The sequence below is a fragment of the Canis lupus genome, chromosome 7 (genome assembly GCF_003254725.2).
Source record: "Canis lupus dingo isolate Sandy chromosome 7, ASM325472v2, whole genome shotgun sequence".
Lineage (NCBI taxonomy): Eukaryota > Metazoa > Chordata > Mammalia > Carnivora > Canidae > Canis > Canis lupus.
This window is the reverse complement of record NC_064249.1, coordinates 18,409,756-18,427,902: the sequence shown is the minus strand read 5'-3', so window position 1 is coordinate 18,427,902 and position 18,147 is coordinate 18,409,756. Positions and strand designations below refer to the sequence as shown.

At 38.1% G+C, this 18,147-nt stretch overlaps 1 long non-coding RNA gene across 1 annotated transcript in view; it reads right to left on the bottom strand.

Moving 5' to 3' along the window:
- Nucleotides 1–17,495, bottom strand: part of LOC112648241 (uncharacterized) — a 49,080-nt gene extending 31,585 nt beyond the window's left edge. The window contains exons 1-2 of the long non-coding RNA XR_004817522.2: nt 16,991–17,495; nt 13,234–13,352 (exon numbers count right to left, since the gene is read on the bottom strand). This is a non-coding gene — a long non-coding RNA (uncharacterized LOC112648241). The remainder of the gene's footprint in view (nt 1–13,233; nt 13,353–16,990) is intronic.
- Between the last annotated feature and the right edge of the window lie 652 nt (nt 17,496–18,147).

Below are 18,147 nucleotides of genomic sequence, written 5' to 3'. Positions count from 1 at the left end.
GTGAGGGGTGGGGGTGGGGGGTTTGATCTTTGTTACACCCTGGGGTGCCTGCTAAAATGCAGATTCTGATTCTTCAGGTGAATCCTGAGAATCTGCATTTCTAACCACTTGTCCAGTGATGTTGATGCAATTTTATTTCCTTTGTATCTTCCCCCACAATACCTAGCTCCAGGCATAAGTAGATACTAATTAAATATTTTTCAAGAGCCCACTTATTTTTTCCAATATGAAGATAATTGTATTTTATGGCTAATTTTCATAAGTGTGTTTTTAAAAAAATGGCAGCATGCACTCAAAGCCTTAAGGAATAAGAAGGAAAATTAAGGTTAACTAAATTGCTAGCAGCCTGTTCTGGGTTAAATTGTGTGTCCCCCACCCACCCCACCAAAAAGACATGGTGAAGTCCCAACCTCCGGAATCTCAGAACTTATTTGAAAAGAGATGTAATTGCAGATACAATTAATTACATTAAAATGAGGTCTTCCTGTAGTAGAGTGGGCCTTTAATCCAAAATGGCTGGTGTCCTTACAAGAGGAGAGGTGACACAGAACAGACACATACAGGGCCATGTGACAATGGAGGCAGAGATTGCAGGGATGCATCTACAAGCCAAAGAATGCCAAGGACTGCCAGCAACCACCAGATGCTAGGAAGAAGCAAGCAAAGACTTCTCTAGAGCCTTTAGAGGGAGCATGGCCCTGATAACACCCTGATTTAAAACTTCTAGCCTCCAAAACTGTGAGAATTAATTTCTGTTGTTTTTAAGCTCCCAATTTGTAGTAATTTGTTAAAGCAGCCCAGGAAATTGGTAATACATCCTGTTCCTTAGTACTTATTGCATAGGCTAGGATATTTTTTTTTTTTTTGTCGTGTGTTATTTTTGTTTTGTTTTGCTTTGTTTTGTGGATTTTTTTTGTGTTTTGTTTTTGTTTTTGTTTTGTTTTTGTTTTTGTTTTGTATCCAGGACATACAGGGCACTGCCTATTTATAAAAACTAAATTGATCTGCCAACAGCTACTTCAAATCTGGCTCATCATATCCTATGATATATACCAAGGAAAACAATTATAAAATAAGAGAAAATGCAAGTAAATGGGAAGAGAGATACTGAAAGTAAAAAATGAAGGAGAGACTTAAAAACCAGGGAAAGAAAAAAGAATATACAGACTCTTATAGAGTTTATCATGAATAATCTTACATTTGAGGAAAAGCACCAGAGTTCTCAGAAATGAAATTATCCCTCAATGAAAATACACCACTTTGTGATCCTACATTTAAAACCCAGCAACAAATATGTGATTTTAAAGAAACCCTGTAATGTTCATGAATCTGTATGATGGGAACACCAATGATAATTCTTTTCCATAGAAGTTGGCATAAGAATCATAAAGGGTTTTGCAAGCTGTCAAAACATTCAGGAATGGTAACTATTATTATCAGAAGACAGAAGAAATAGCACTGAGCATAATCACTTAAGAATTTCCCCCTGTCCCCTCTTTGTATTTATTACAAAATTGTTATGTTTATCAATCCAGCTAAATGCCACTTTAAGCCCAACTCAGGAGAGATAATGTGGAATTGGTTAAATAAAAATGATGGTAGCAACAGCAGCAAACACTGCATAAGAGAGAGACTGCTGGAGCTACTGTGGTCAGGCCCACAACACAGGGCACTGGAAAGTGGCGCCTGGTGGGAGTGAAAACTCTTATAAGTGAGGGTGGGTGGCTGGGCACTGGCACCAGAAACAAACTTCCTTTCACAATTTTCCCATGGATCAGTCTTAAGTAAATAAAATGCTTTTCCTTTCAGTGTATTAAAAACGTGTCTCATCTTATTTCTAAATTATTCCTAATAAGCTTGTCTGCGCAAAGACCACAACTGATAAAAACTTTATGATGCCTATATTTTTGTACAGAAAAAAAAGAGAGTTGCTTTTTACCTTTATTATTGAACTTCATAATGAGAATTAACCAAGCCCAAATTTGTAGTATTTTTAAACCAAGTTAAATTCAGCACAAGCCAGTATTCTGGCTTTTTTTTTTCTTTTTTTTTTTAAGTATTCTGGCTTTTTAAATGTGCGTTGGACAAGAAGAAAAGGAATTAGTGAAGTTTATTCCTACTGGAGACAAAAATGAGTTTATTCCCAGTAAGGATATAATATAATCTGTCCCTCCAGTTTTGTTTTCTTTTTGTTAGGAAAACTTCTAAACTACCACCAAGCAGACAAATAACTAAATAATTGACTTTAGCCCATTAAATTATTCTAGAATTATTTAATTTCCTGGGTAGCAGGAAGAATATAGTTTATTTACTACATTGGAGACAAATTTCTTCAGACATTTGCTCATATCAATATGCTATAGACCAAATGTTTGTCCCCCCCATCCCCAAATCATATGTTAAATCCTAACCCCCACTGCAATGACATTGACAGAGGATGGGGTCTTTGAGAGATGATTAGGTCATAAGGATGGAGCATTCATGAATGAGATTAGCACCCTTGTAAAAGAGATCCCCAGAGGGTTCCTGGGCTCCTTTTGCATTGTGAGCATACAGGATGAGGAAAAGATGTCCTCTGTGAACCTGGAAGTGGCCCTCACCAGACACCGGTTATGCAGTCACCTTGATCTTGAACTTCCTAGCCTTCACTACCATGGAGTGTTTGCTATATAAGCCATCCAGCCTGTGGTATTCTGTTAAAGCAGTCCAAATGGACGAAGACAGTGGGTTACTATGTTCTTCCTGTTTTTATTATAATTTTATCTGTACAGCTTTGACAACCTGTGAAATCCTGAAGGATAGAGATTACCAAAGTCGTGGTTTTACCCTCTAGTGGTGCAATAAGTTTTGTTGAACTATTATAAAAGTATGGATTGAGTTTTTTTTTAAAGCTTTTATTTATTTATTTATTTATTCATTCAGGAGAGACACAGAGAGAAGCAGAGACATAGGCAGAGGGAGAAGCAGGGTCCTGTGGGGAACCTGATGCGGGATTCTATCCCAGGGCCCCGGGATCACACCCCTGGGATCACACACATCTGAAGCCAGATGCTCAGCCACTGAGCCACCCAGGTATCCCTGGAGGGGGCTTTAATATGCTCTGGCAAACTATAACACAAGACACCTGATACAGTGGACATTGGTCAATGTTTTGATCTCCCATCATCTAAACCCTTTATGTATTTAAAGAATGTCCCTTTGTACAAAGCTAGATACTTCCCCAAGCCCCTGGTAACCTCAGTTTCCCCAATCACATTTCAAATGAGGACACTGACAAGCAGAGATCATGTTGGTGGCAGAGGAAGACCAGACTGAAACCCAGTTTTCCAAGGGAAAAGGGAGCTTCACATATCCCACAGAGTCCAGATGCCACCTCACATGACTGGTTGGGAAGCATGATGATGTCTGCTGCCCAGTGTCACCTGCTTCCAACCCTTTCTGGTCCTAGTTCTCCAGCCTTTTTGAAGGTGTTGTGAGCTAAACGGTATCTTCTAAATAAATCTCTTTTCTGCTTGAATCATCCACAGGTCATTTCTGTACCCATAACTAAGAAGTCTGCTGAGTCCAACTGGGCCCCACCACTAATTAGCAGGCTGAAGTTTCACCTAAATACTCTGGAATTAATCAGATAATGTATTCATAAACATGACCAGTTTTAGCTTTATGTCCAAACTCCCTTCCTGTTTTAAAATTCATTAGGGAGTTTCAGTGAGTCATGTAAGTGTTATGTTAATACAACACCAGTATTTCTCATTTGATTGTGTGTGTGTGTGTGTGTGTGTGTGTGTGTAGATTCTGAAGTTTTTTGAAGCTTCTTTGAATTCATATGTGAGACGTATATGCATACCTTCTAACTGGATGGATCAGACACCATAGGTTTTCCAGTGTGACTTAGGTCTTTAAAGAACTCCGGTCAGTAGGGGAGTTCTGGACTTTTGGAGATATAAATTATATTAGGGTCAACACTGAGAATTACACAAGCTCCACTGCCCGTCAGCTAACTGTATCTCATATACCACTGAATATTCACTGAGCAGAGCAAGAAAAAATGTTCTTTGACCCAACTTAATCGTGACCTGTAAAGCTATTTGATAAAGTGCCCTCATGGGAGTTAAGTATGCTTAGTGTGATTGTCACATGAATCAGAAGTCATTCTTGTCCAAGAAAGAAAGGGACTGGCAATTTAGCTGCTCAGTTGCTGGGGTGCTTTTTAGAAGCAGTTATGTGAAAGGAAAATTCAAAGAAAGCCAAATTACACAGGGCTGGTTACCTGTCATCAAGCTGGCTATGGTTATTCTGTTTCTCTGGTCTTCACTACTAATAAAGGGTTCGTGCACCTTGGCACTTATTGGAAAAAGGCACTAATTTTCTTTTCACTTACACATAAGCTATCTCTTCCAGATGTGATTTAAATAGAAGATTAGCATGAAATCTTTGCCATTTTTTCTATTTCTATGATCTAAAAACCATTCAGTGGATCTGATAAGAGCAGTTTCTTTGCAGTTTGACATTGAGAGGATGGCTTTGAAGGGTTATTATGAGGACCAAACTGTTCTCCACATTTCATGGTGAGTGACTTATATTCTGTGACCTGTAACGAATTCAAAGAAGCTTCAAAAACCTTCAGAATCTACACATTCTAAGTAGCATATTTTTCCAAGTGCTTTTGTTTGTAGAGAAAAATCATTCATCTTAAAAATGTAAACTTCCTTTTTTGTCACTTTTGTTCTAAAAAATAGGAGAAACTCTGTGAAAAAAAAAAAAAGCTGACCTATTAGGATTCTTTCCCCAGAATCCAAAGAACAGGATGCCCAGATTGTACATGACAATCCATGACCATCTAGTTGACATCAAACAATGCCATGTCCATTTTATTTCAGCAAGTCCTTCTTATAGCCAGACATAAACCTGCAACTATGGACTAGCTTTATGATATGAAGAATAACTTCTACAGCATCTAAAGTCTTTTCGTGTCTGGAGTTCAAGCCATAAATACCTCTGGGAAGAAGAGCTTGGCAGATTACCCCCTCCAGAGCCACTGGGGGTAGTGGCAACAAAACAGAAATTAGAGGCAGATAAGAGATGGAGATCAGTCTGCCTGCCATTTGCTGTCCCATCTGGTCCTCAGTATACAAGAGTTTTTTAAACCAACCTTTGTCTACCTGAGCAAATCTAAAAAATATTTTTTTAAGGTAAGAATGAATTATGTGAGAGTGACTTTATTAGTTATTCCCAAACTTGGGGTACAGAAAATACACCATGAACAGTACTCAAAAATTAAACAGAAGAAATAGAAATAAAAGAAATAATCTTAGACCTAGGAGACATATTTCTCAGCCAAGCAGGAATCTGTGAAACTATTAGATCTTGAATACTTGGGCTAATAATTCTTTGACTAAATTTACCATTGAAGGGGTTCAGAATGAGCTTCCCCAAAATGTGCCACTTTGGCATGTGGATTACTTTGAGCCAAAGTCAACCAAGACCCAAAAGACTCCGTAAGAGCTTTTTTACTTTCCCCTTAACTGCCTAAAAGACTTTAGAAGAGGGTCTGGTCCAGGAAAAGAACTATTGGCAGAGATAACTATAGAGTATACACTAAGTTTGGTAAGCTGGGGGAAAGCTTGGAAGGGCCGGGAGATCAAATTCTCTCTGTGATCCCATTGTCTCTGCACAGCACGGCAAACCTTTTTTATTTTATTTTATTTTTTTTTACCAAACTCTTGCTCTTGCCATTTTTCTATAAATTGTCTTCCTTCCCTTTGAAGTTTCAGACTTCTATCCCCTTCTCCTGAGCTCAGGATACCATATACACCTCAATTGCCTGTTTGCTATGCATATCATATTTTTACGGGGCTGGCTCCCATATGTATGGAATTAAATGTGTTTTTCTCCTGTTAATCTGTCTTATGTGGATTTCTCAGCCTAAGAATCTAAAGGGTAGAGAAAAATTTTTTCCTTCTCAACAGTAATTATCTGGATAGAAGCCATATCAACGTTCCTGTGATTCTGCAGTGATAATTACATGTCTTTCATGCATGTCATATCCCTGCTCTCAGGCTGTGCTCTCTGCATTGTTGCTCATGATTCTCTACTATGCTAATGATCCAACTAGACATTTCTTCAGAACAAATGTAGGCTATTGTTAAATGAATGGCCAAGTTTAGCGGTTTAGTCTATGAGTATAAAAATTTCCTGGTTCTATTTTATAGCACCAACTTGTGATGTTAGAATAGTCTTCATCAACAATCATTTGTACATCATATGGCCTCAAAATACAATGGAAAGACTGTGGACTCTGGGTCAAGCATACTTGGGTCTGACTCCCAGTTTCACTATTAACTTCTCTCTCTCTCTCTCTCTCTCTTTCTCTCTCTCTCCAATGTGCAGTAGGCAACCTCTAAGATAGCCAATAGTGATGAATTCCTAGTATTCATACCCTGGTGTAGTCTCCTCTCCTCATGGGTTGGACCTAGTGTATTGCTTCTAATGAATGAATATAGAATATAGCAAAAGTCATGATATATAACTCGCAACATTAGGTTATAGACTATAACTCCCATATTCATCCTCTTTCTCCTTCTCCTTCTGTCTCTCTGCCTCTCTTTCTTTATCCCCCTCTCCTTATAACCAATAGCCAGTGAGAATCTGAGGCCTGCTAATAGCCATGTAAGGTGGAAGTACAATCTACCAGAAGCTTGGAAGTGCACCCTTCTCTAGATGATCCTTGAGATGACAGCATCATTGGCCAACACCTTGAGTCCAGCATGTGAGAGTTTGAAACAGAAAACCCAATTAAGCCATGCCTGCATTTCACAGAAACTGAGTTAAGTAAAAGTGTGTTGTTTTAAGCTGCTAAGTTTTGGGGGGCTTTGTTACACAGCAGTAGGCAATTAATACAAATAGAAACAATACACCTGCATTCCAAAATTATTGTAAAGATTGAGATGATGTATGTTTGTTTGTTTGTTACATAGCCTCTCCTTAATAAATGGTTACTAAATGATAGCTTTGGGTTAAAGGAAAAAATGATTCTCTTAACTCCAAATTAAAAGTAATTTGAAAAGAAGAGAATTGAATTGTGTGGATACTAGTAGAAAGACCAACTGGAGGTCTTCGAAAAGTATAGACTTGAATGAAGCAATAAAGGAAAATATAGAATTAGCTAAGTAGGTGACATGGAGGATGAAAATGTCTAATATGGACTAGAATTTAATGCTTTAAGAATAAGAACTTCAAATTCCCTTTACTGGGATGCCTGGGTGGCTCAGCGGTTGAGCATCTGCCTTTGGCTCAGGGCATGATCCTGGAGTCACAGGATCAAGTCCTATATTGGGCTCCCTGCATGGAGCCTGCTTTTCCCTCTGCCTATGTCTCTGCATCTCTCTGTCTGTCTCTTATAATAAACAAATAAAAATCTTAAAAAAAAATTCCATTCACTGACTTAACCACCCTTCAGGACATAGTCATTTTCAAATGTTTAATACAATACTTGAGAATATTAATGATAAAAAAAGTTAATAATGCTTTATTTGGGTACAATACTCGAGAATATTAATGATAAAAAGAGTTAATAATGCTTTATTTGGGTAATAAAAATTTAAATTTGTAAAAGTGAAACTGAAAAAAGAAATAGTAAAAATATGAAGATGGACCCCCAAAGGGATAGAGTAGCATCAGGGAGAAAGTTCCTCAATTCAGAATTAGAAGCTCTGGTTCTGGGATTTGGTTTGTTTGTTTTCTTCCTTACAAAAAACATATATTGAGTGCCTACTTATGCCAAAACCTTTCCAACTCTATAGTTAGATGGATATAGCAGTGGGCAAAACAGACATAATAGTTGCCTTCTTGGAGCTAATAGGACATGAAAAAATACATATTTAATTGCAATTATAATAAGTACATAAGGAAAAGAACACAAGGTATAATTTTAAAATACAGGAGGGATGTGCACTGAATGAGAAGGTTTAGGGAAAAGCCCTCTTGAGGAAGTGACCTTTAAGCAGAAGGTTGTGCATGAGTTAGCCAGGCAACTGAGTATCAAAGAGCTGGGGGAGAAGATTGCAATCAGAGAAAACAGCACAGTGAAGACTTTAAAGCAGGAACAAGCTTGGCCTGTCTGAACAGCAGAGAGGTTCACGGGGCCAGAACAGGGCAGGCAAAAAGGGGGGTGGAAGTTAGAGATGAAAACGGGCCCAGGTTGCAAAGAGACTTGTGGGCATGCTAAGAAGATATCGAGGCAGTAAAGGATTCTAAGTATAACGATGAAATTTATTTTTATGAATGCTTGCTGTGGTGGGAAGACAGAAATAGGATTAAATAGTTTTAAAAAAACTGCAGGAGGATCTGCTATTAAACTAGAGTAGACACAGTAAAGATGGATTAGAGATATATTTTAAAGATAGAATCCAGAGGAGTTGGTGATAGGTTGGGTATGGGGGGTAAAAGGAAAGAAAGGCATAGTCCGGAATGCTCCCGGGTTTATGAGTTGAGCAACAGTTTAACGAAATGGGATTCACTGAGTGATAAAATCTGAAGCAGGAAGACACTGCAGAGGGGGACAAAGATGAAAGCTTCTGTTTTGCACATGAAGTTTGGAATGTCAACAAGACATTCAAATAGAAACACCAGTGGTGGGCTGTTGGGTATGGGAACCTAGACAGAGCTCAGGCAGGAGTCAAGCCATTTATCAGTTGTGAAACTTTTGATGAGTCAACCTGGAATTCTGGGCCTCGGCTTCATTATCTGAAAAATGAGACCAAACAACTGCCTGCCTCAATAGGACAGAAGGAAAGACAGATAAGGCAGCATGTATGAAGGGTCCCTCTCAACTATAATTTAGTATAGACATGCAGCATGCTTGCTTGGTGGCAGATAACTTTTCCTGTTAGAAAGGGAAACATGAGGAGCATATACTAAGTTCTAATATCTCATGTGTCCCTCTTGGCATACATACGTATATATACGTATATTTATGAAGAGGAAGAAAGAGGGAGAAAAAAAGGAAGGAAGGTTGGTGGTAGGTGAGCACTGGAATGATTTTGGTGTTAATTTTGGATTTCATCATATAAATTCTTTTGAAGAAATAGGTCTTGGGTATAGTCTTTCCAGCCTTTCCTAACAAAACTGACCAGACTGACTTCTGGCTTTTTCCATGGTACTCTTACCAAATATCTGGCTTTCAGATTTCTGTTTTAGCAAAGTTCTATTTCTTCTTCCTCACTCAACTCCTATAGTTGAAGCCCAGGGTGTCTCCTTGGCTTCAAGTTGTGGGTCCTTTAAAACACTAGCTTTCTCAAAACCACATTTATATCAAAAGGATCCTTCCTCCTTCAACAGAGTATATTTTAGTTTTCACATATCGTGGAGGCAGGAGTTTTCATTATAGTCTTAGGACCAGTAGAGCTCTCTGAATGATTGGAAGGCTATAAAGAAAATAATCTGCTATTCATCTTTAGATTTACTACAAGAAGAAGGAGAAGGTAAATAGAAATTTTAGTGATAATGGACAGAAGAAAAAGTATAAAAATGAGGATAGTGCCATTGTTAGAGTAGAAAAACTCCAAGTGAGAAGTAGAAATCTACTAGAGTTACTGTAAGCTTTTTAAAAAAGCATCGTACAGCATGCAATATATGAGATTCCAGTAGAATAAAAAGACAATCAAATTACTTTTGATTAAATAATAAAAAAACTATTTTAGGGAGTTGCTTGAGAATACTTCAACCTCACCAATGAAGATAGGTGAGAAGGATCACAAAAGTCAAGCTCAATTCTGCCATCTACTGCTTAGCAGCAGAAACATGGTTGGTTGAGACCTACAACTGTTCCAGTCCCCAGGGTCACTGATAGAGCCTCAACACCCATTTAGAAAAAGATGGGATAGAAGCCATTGAGATTATCCCTAGGAGATGCAACAAGACTTGCATTAACAAACAACAGATACTGGATTCAATTTAACCCTGTGAATGAACCAAGCCAGGGCTTCTAATAGATCTGTATCTAAAATATAACTATTTGGGATCCCTGGGTGGCGCAGCGGTTTGGCGCCTGCCTTTGGCCCAGGGCGCGATCCTGGAGACCCGAGATCGAATCCCACATCGGGCTCCCGGTGCATGGAGCCTGCTTCTCCCTCTGCCTGTGTCTCTGCCTCTCTCTCTCTGTGACTATCATGAATAAATAAATAAAATCTTTAAAAAATATATATATATAACTATTTGTATTCCTTGTTTTAAAGCTTCAACACCACTATAGTAAAAACTCAGTCTATATAATGTGTTTGAATGCTCAGAAACAGGCTGGAAAACAGCTGTACTTTTTTTAGTTTCCTCAGTATCTCATGGACCTGAAAGAGACAAACGATCCCTTCTCTACTCACTCTTTAAAGGAACCTGGATCTTTAGATATTGGAGAAGGGGACTGGGAATAAGCATTCCAGGTTTCCTGTGCTCTGTTATTCTTAAGCTATGTTGTCCATAAAAGACAAAATATAGGAAACACGATTTGCAAGATTGTATGGTTTTTGCCTCCTTGAGAAAATGACTTCCATATTGACTCTTCCTTGAGTCATATTTTGACATATTTTGACAACAAAATTTATAGCATATTATATACATAGTCAACAATAATAGCTCTTCTTAGATGGAATAAAGGGCAAAGGGTCACATTTTTCTATTCCCATCTCTAGAATTCCTGGTTCTGAAAGGGGGAAAGAACACTCACAAACTTTAGCTTAGTAATTCTGCTATTACCATGTATTGATGATCTCTTGTCGGTTCCCCAGACTTTAAAGCAAGAAATAAGCATTTTTTAAGGACTGATTGAGAAGTAGTGGTGAAGAGCATAAGCTTGTGGTCCAGAAAGCATGGATCTGACTTCTGGCACTAATGCTCAAGAATTCTAAATCTTGCCAAGCCTCAGTTTCCTTCTCTATAAAAACCTCCCTTATAGGATTGTTATGAGGGTTAGATGAGATCACATTTGTAAAAAAAAACGTAGAATGCTGCTGCCACAAAACAAATTTTCAATAAATAATTGTTTTCGTTATTAGTATGATAATCACAAGGGCTTGCACTTGTGATGGTATAACCATAATCCCAAACTTTTTTTGTATGTGATACTTTACGATTTCCAAAATTCTGCTTATATTTAGCTCCTTTAACTAATTACTTTAGCTCATTTAATTCCAAAAGCCTCTGAGATAAGTAGGCATAATTGTCTCCCCCATTTTATAGGTAAAACAATTGAGACTCAAAGAAGGTGAGTCTTGTTGAAGAGTGCACAGCTGGCCTGGTAGCTGTAATAAGAGCCTGAAACTCACACCTGGGTCTTCTGATGCCACTGTAGCTGCTCTGAAAAGAGAAGTTCTGACCATTGAAAGGTCTAATTTTGCTCAAGCTGGTATTTGTGAGACACATGCTAAACCTGGTAAGTTTTATACTGCTCTTCACATATCCCAGGGCAAAGGGTTTTAGTTACTAAGAACTTTCTTAATCTCCACAGAATAATTGGCTTGTCCCAATCCATTATCCAAAGGTACAAATCAGTATATGTATCCATTTCTACATTCAGGTTGGTTTATGAGCATTTAACAAAAGCCTGGATTCCTCACCATAAAATCCCAGATGGCACTTTGATCTGATTATGCTCTTTTCTCTGAAGATTTCTATCTCCAGGGATAAAGTCCAAACTGTACAACTTGTACACAGATACCCTTCACTCGAAAGATCTCTTGCTCCAGCCACCCTCCCCTCACCACTGTGCAGAAGTAGCACATGCTTTCACCCTGCACACCTCTGTCCATGCCCCTCCCTCTGCCTAAAGCACCTTCCTCTACCCCTCTCTCCACCTTCCAACACATGCTTCAAGATTCTGCTTAGATTATAACCTTCTTTCCAAGAGACTGGCCTTTACCAACCTCCCTTTCAGGGTAAAATGCTATTTCATCAGTGTTTCAATGGCAATTTACCACATTCCTCTTTATCGCTCTTAGATTTTTATCTTCAATGCTTGTTTGTGATTCTCCACTGGACTGAGGACTCCTTGAGGGCAAAAATCATACAGCATTCAACTTTAGAGCTCCAGTGTCTGGGATCTACGAAATATACTGGGTTTCAAAGCTGCAGATGGCATGCTAAAGTTAACTAATATTACATTCCGTACAGCTCTTTCCAAATCTCCATGTGTTTATTTCTGAAGGTTCAACACAGGGACGTCTGGGTGGCTTATTGGTTGAATGTATGCCTTCAGCTCAGGGTATGATCCTGGGATCCGGAATCAAGTCCCGTATCAGGCTCCTTACAGGGAGTAGATACCCTCCCTCTATCTGTGTCTCTGCCTCTCTGTGTTTCTCACGAATAAATAAATAAATACATAAATCTTAAAAAAAAAAAGAAGAAGAAGAAGGTTCGACACAATTGGCAGGTACCAATCCAAAGGCCAACTGATAATCAAGGAAGGAGATATTGTACCACACACTGATTAGGAACTGAAAAAAAAAATGAAAGAATTGATCCACTTATAAATTATATTCCAAAAAAGTAAAACCTTTTCTTTCAAGCTTACAGCAAACAATAATGAGTATTTAAATAAATCACAGTGCATAATGTATTGAATATTTTGTCTTTTGCCATTTTGTATGCCTTTGAGTGAACTGAAGGAATTAACAAGTTTTTCTTTTTCTCAAATCTCAAACAATTTCTAGTGACTCTGCTAAATAGATTTTAGGATTATTAGAGTCTTGTAAGTGTCCTTCATGGAGGAATTTAGAAAGCATGGTGTTCAGTATTAAAATATGAACTTTCGGGATCCCTGGGTGGCGCAGCGGTTTAGCGCCTGCCTTTGGCCCAGGGCACGATCACGGAGACCCGGGATCGAATCCCACGTCGGGCTCCCAGTGCGTGGAGCCTGCTTCTCCCTCTGCCTGTGTCTCTGCCTCTCTTTCTCTCTGTGTGACTATCATAAATAAATAAAAAAAAAATTAAAAAAAATATATGAACTTTCAAGTAAGATAAAAGACCAAAGTCTTTTATGTGTCCTACCCAACCATGATGAATAGGTGACTCATTTTGCCTTCTTCGATTTTGTTTAAATCTCTTAATTTTTATAGGCTCTAAATCTAGTATTCACCAACTCAAATTTCAAAGGATATTTACTCTTATACTTGAAGCCACAAGTCTTTTTCTCCATTGTTTTCTTAAAGTTTGTTTTGGATTATCATTAAACTAGGTACTCACGAATTCATCTGGCATTTACTCCTACATTCTCATGAAGATTTAATTTTAAAAGCTTTGCAAACGTATTCTTTCTCCAAAATACAGTGCATCCATATGTGTTTATTGAGTCATTTATATTTCTGAAAAAGAAAAAAAAAACCCACCATAATTTCATGGCAGCTTCCTTGGTAAATTTCCAGTAGTCACCATGAAATGAAAGATGGTAGAAGAGGTGGGGGAAGATTAGCAAGTAGTTGGGGAGAAGAATGACAGGTTATCACATATTTGAATGGAATAATCCTCAAGATTCTAAAAACCTTCACAACTCTTTTTGTCCTTGTGCTCTCTAGTGAAAACAGTCTGGGTAAAGCAGAAGCCAGTCCACAATGCTCATGAATAACTTGCATTCTTATGCTGGAGAGCAGCCAATTACCCTGGGACCAAATTCCTGTTTACTTTGTAGTGAATGTGGGAGACAAGCTGCCTGCCGGTAGCTGTTAAGGCAGTAAAAACACAGCCAGAGGCTGTCACAGGGAGGAAATCACAGAGCAAGTTAATTTGTGAACTTCAAGGACAGAGATTAAACACTGTGTAATGAAGCTCAAATGGTGGCCTTGCCTGAAAGAGGAAACTGGGCTGAGAAGCCCCCTTAGGAGTTTGGTAAAATCTTTGCATAATTAGTGGCATTCTATTGTTCCCCTACTTGCTCTTTCTTATAATCAGTAGCCTTCAAAATCTGCTCCCAAAGAAGTTATTGATTCATTATTTCACAGAAACACAAGTCTGTTTCATTCTAAATCACCCATTCTGGCTGATATGCCTGGTACAGCGAGAATTCAAACCAAACGAACAGTATTTGGGGTCAAAATCTGAGCAACCCAGATAAGAATTTGGAAACAGAATAGTTTGTTTCACTATTATGCTGTACATATGCTATTATGTTGGCTATAGAGCTTCCATATGCAGTGCTTCAGGGACTCCAGACAGCTTTGAGGTCTCTTATTTGCATTTAGAACTTGACCAAGGGGAAAAATGAGAACTGCCAAATCCATTAGTTTGCCCACATCCCTAAATAGTGTTACATTCCACAGAGGGAAGAGTTAACTCTTCAAATCCTAGGAATTACATGGTGACTTCTGGTTCACTAGGACCTCACTGCCATACTCACAGGTGTCATGTCATGAATTTTATAGTTCTTTAAACATAGTTTATTAAAAGTAAAAAACAAAAAAACATTGAAGGGGAACCTGGGTGTCTCAGTGGCTAAGCATCCGGACTCTTCAGCTCACGTCAGGATCTCAGGGTCCTCATATCAGGTTCCCTACTCAGCGGAGAGGCTACTTCCCCGCCTCTCTGCCCCTTCCCCCTGCACCCCCCCGCCCCCGCCCCATACACACCTCGCTCTGCTCTCTCTCTCTCAAATAAAATCTTTTAAAAAAAATAATAAAGTGCTCTCTTTCTAAAATAAATAAATAAATACATCTTTTTTTAAAAAAAAAAAGCCTTTGGATAGAGTACAGGATAGTATAAAACTGGTCTTCAATGCTATGGCTGGCTAGTCATATTATATTGCAGTTGCAGTGTGGTCGAAAATGGAATGCATCTACCACGTGACCTATTTTGGAAGACCTTGGTGTTGTTTCTCAATGTTCTATCAGGAAAGATTAAAAAAAAAAAAAAAAGCCTGCCAGGTCCAGAATCCAGAAGCTTTTTAAAAAGCTTTAGCATTTTAAATCTTGTCAAATGGAATGTAGACATGGGAGGGCACGGCCCTGGGAGATCCCGGTGTCTGGGAAAGTAGAGCATAGGAATACACTAACAGGACAAACATTCACCCAAATGTAAAGCTTAAGGCCTTACAAGGAAGCAATCTTTTTAAGGCTTTGTTGTTATCATCATTTTGCATTTAGATTTATCAGTTCAAACATGTCCCTTTTTTCATCTTTTGGTTCAGATTTTCTTTCCCTTCTTTAAGGCAATACTCTAATAAGGAGACTATTCAAGTCTCTGCACGGTGCAGATAATTAAGCAATCTTGCAATTTTTTTCAAAAGCGTTTTCTTTTTTGCATAATTTTCTCTCCATGGTAATTTCAAAGTGTCCTCAGATCACAACGAGGAAAAAAAAAGTCAATTAAGTTTCCCAATATGGAAGCCCAACATGCTGAGCCTTATTCCAAACTCTCCATTTATTTTTTTCTTTTGTCCCTTTCTGTATACCATATAATATTTTCCTGGTGGCAGTGATTCCAATGGAACACAGAAGGCCATGGCTGTTCTTGTCATCACTTTCAGAAGTTAGAGGTATCTTAGTCTCCATTTGGAGCCACCTGTGGATGTCATACATGAATTTATCTTAACCCTTTGGTAGGCTGTTTGTTTCTAGTTTTAGCTTGTGACACCTTTTGAGATTATGTTCTATGTTCTGTACGAGAGAAAAATCATTTATCTTTTTACAGATAGAGTAAATAGCCAGGGAAAGAAAAAATCCAGGGCCTGGTTTACTGCCCTGGAGAGTCAGACCTGAATGTGACCTTGAAACAGGAGATTCCGGGCAGCAGGGATATTGTTCTATAATTTTTGGTTCAGTTACCTTCCCCTTCCAGAGCAGAATCCGTGTCTTTGTATTCTCAGCATCCAAACAGTAGCTGCATATAGATGACCCACAAGAACTGTGGGTTTTTTTGTTAAAAAAAATTGTTAAAAAAAAAATGGATGGATGCCTATCTTGAAGAACTGATGGGGAACATAAGTGAGTCCATTTCACTACTTTATAATTTTGGCAAGAACACCGTACATTTCTCTACTAAATACCCAGCTCTGAAATTTCCCACAGAGCTCTTAGTTGATAAATATTGATTCCATTTCAGAAGTTGCCTCTTTGTAATTTACTTTTAAAATATACTTATTATTTTGCATGTATCCTTTGGCCTCAATTAAAAATTGAAGTAGAAATATTTTAGCTGAGAATATAAGAAAATGTAAGAATGCAGTGAATTTCTAGAAATAAAGGACTGACTGTAAGAAATATATCATTTTAATTACTGGACATGTTATAGATAGGAATGAACAAGGGACTGACACAGAGAACATAAAGAAAAAGTTGAATGGGGAAAAAAAGACAAAAATAAAAAAATAAAAAAAATAAAAAGTTGAATGAGTTGGAACAGCAGCAGGGGAGGGTCTGGTAGAGGAAAAAGTTCTATCATGATCTGTATAGACGCCTAACTTTGGAGAAGGCAGTTAAACTATGGTTTCCAAATTCTTAATAAACAAAATGAGAACAGTAATATCTACTTTAGCAGACACACAAATTAGAGCAAGGATCCAAATTAGATGTTGTTTAAGAATTAGGTGATTAGCTTCCCCATGTTTCTCACGGGCAAGAGCTCTGTTTTATTTATCTTTGTACCCAGAGTCCCTAACACAGTGCCCACCTGGCATGTAAATAAATGGAAGCTGTTTTAATCATTAGGCAATAGATTGTCAAGTAGAGATCAGAGGAGTGCACAAAACAAAAGGCAATTTTTGCAAGGTAAATGAGTCTGTGTGCATGCACACGCAGAGGTGCGTGCCTGCGTAGTAATTTGTGCAGAAGAAAAACAAAGACAATGAAATTGGGACAAGTCGGAGTGGGATGGTTAGTGTTATCAGAAAGAGACACAGCCACAGGATTTGTGACATTGTCATTAAAGACACTGTAAAGGAAAAGACAGATTCTCCTTAAAAGAAGAAGATTGGAAAAACAAAGGAAAGACATTTCCTTCCCCTTCTTCTCACCTTTTGTCTTCATTTATCCAGTTTATCTTCTCTCCCATCGTTCCATCTCTTGAGTGATACTCTTCCCAATGACTTTGTTCCACACTGAGTATTACCTTCTCTCACCTTCTAAATACATTTTTTAAAAATTATTTCCACCCTCCACCAGAGCATGTACTCATTTGCCATTTCATCACTATTTTGTCTTTCCCAGATTTCATGTCAGAGACTGCTAAGTGTCCATTAAAATCCATTCTCCTTTTCTTCCATGATTTCTAGACTCCTTTGCAGTTAGGTAGCTAAATGACTATATTCTTTCTGGTGGAAATGATATATGCCACTGCTGGGCTAGACTAGCAAAACCTCCAGAGACCTTCGATGCAATCCCCCACTCCCCAAAGGTTGATTGGTGTCAAAGATGACCAGAACAACTAGTTGAAGACAGCAGAGCTTCCATCAGCTTGGTTTCCTGAAGAACTGCATGGAGTAGAGGCCTTCCACCATCACAGAACAATCAACAATAAACAGCTACCTGAGGAAGAAATAGAATTCTATTATTTTTGAGACATAACACTCTGATTTGTTTGTGATAGCCCACCATAACTAATACAGACAGGTGTATCTCTTCTCTCCAAGTGATTACATCTCTTAACTATATCACCCTCCCCAGCACTAAGTTCATCTTAGTAATAATAAACATTTCATTTTTTTCTTCTTTTATTAACTTGTGAAGCTAAAATTAAATAAAACAGAGGAAAAATATCACAGCTACAAATCTGGGATGGAGAGTAGAAATGATAACAAAGTGGAGAATGTGCAGGAAAGGTATACTTCTCTGGAAAGGTAAAATCTAGGATATTAAAAATATCATTGCTGCTGTTGTTTAAATTACATTCCTGTGCTATCCATAACTGCTAATAGAGATTCCAAAGATACAAAGTTTTATGTGAAAGCCTAAAGCTCCTTTAAGAGAAAAATTATATTTTCTTTTGTTAAGATATTTGTTATCAGACTCTTTAAAAATGAAATACTGGAAATCACAGAGCTGAAGAACTGTGAATCCAATGCAAACCACTAAGCTGGATTTATTTTAGTGCCACTATGTAGGCCAGAGGCTTTTGTGCATTTTGATTTCTGTTATTATCTTGATGGTCCTCGTTTCTAGTACTCTGTGTGTC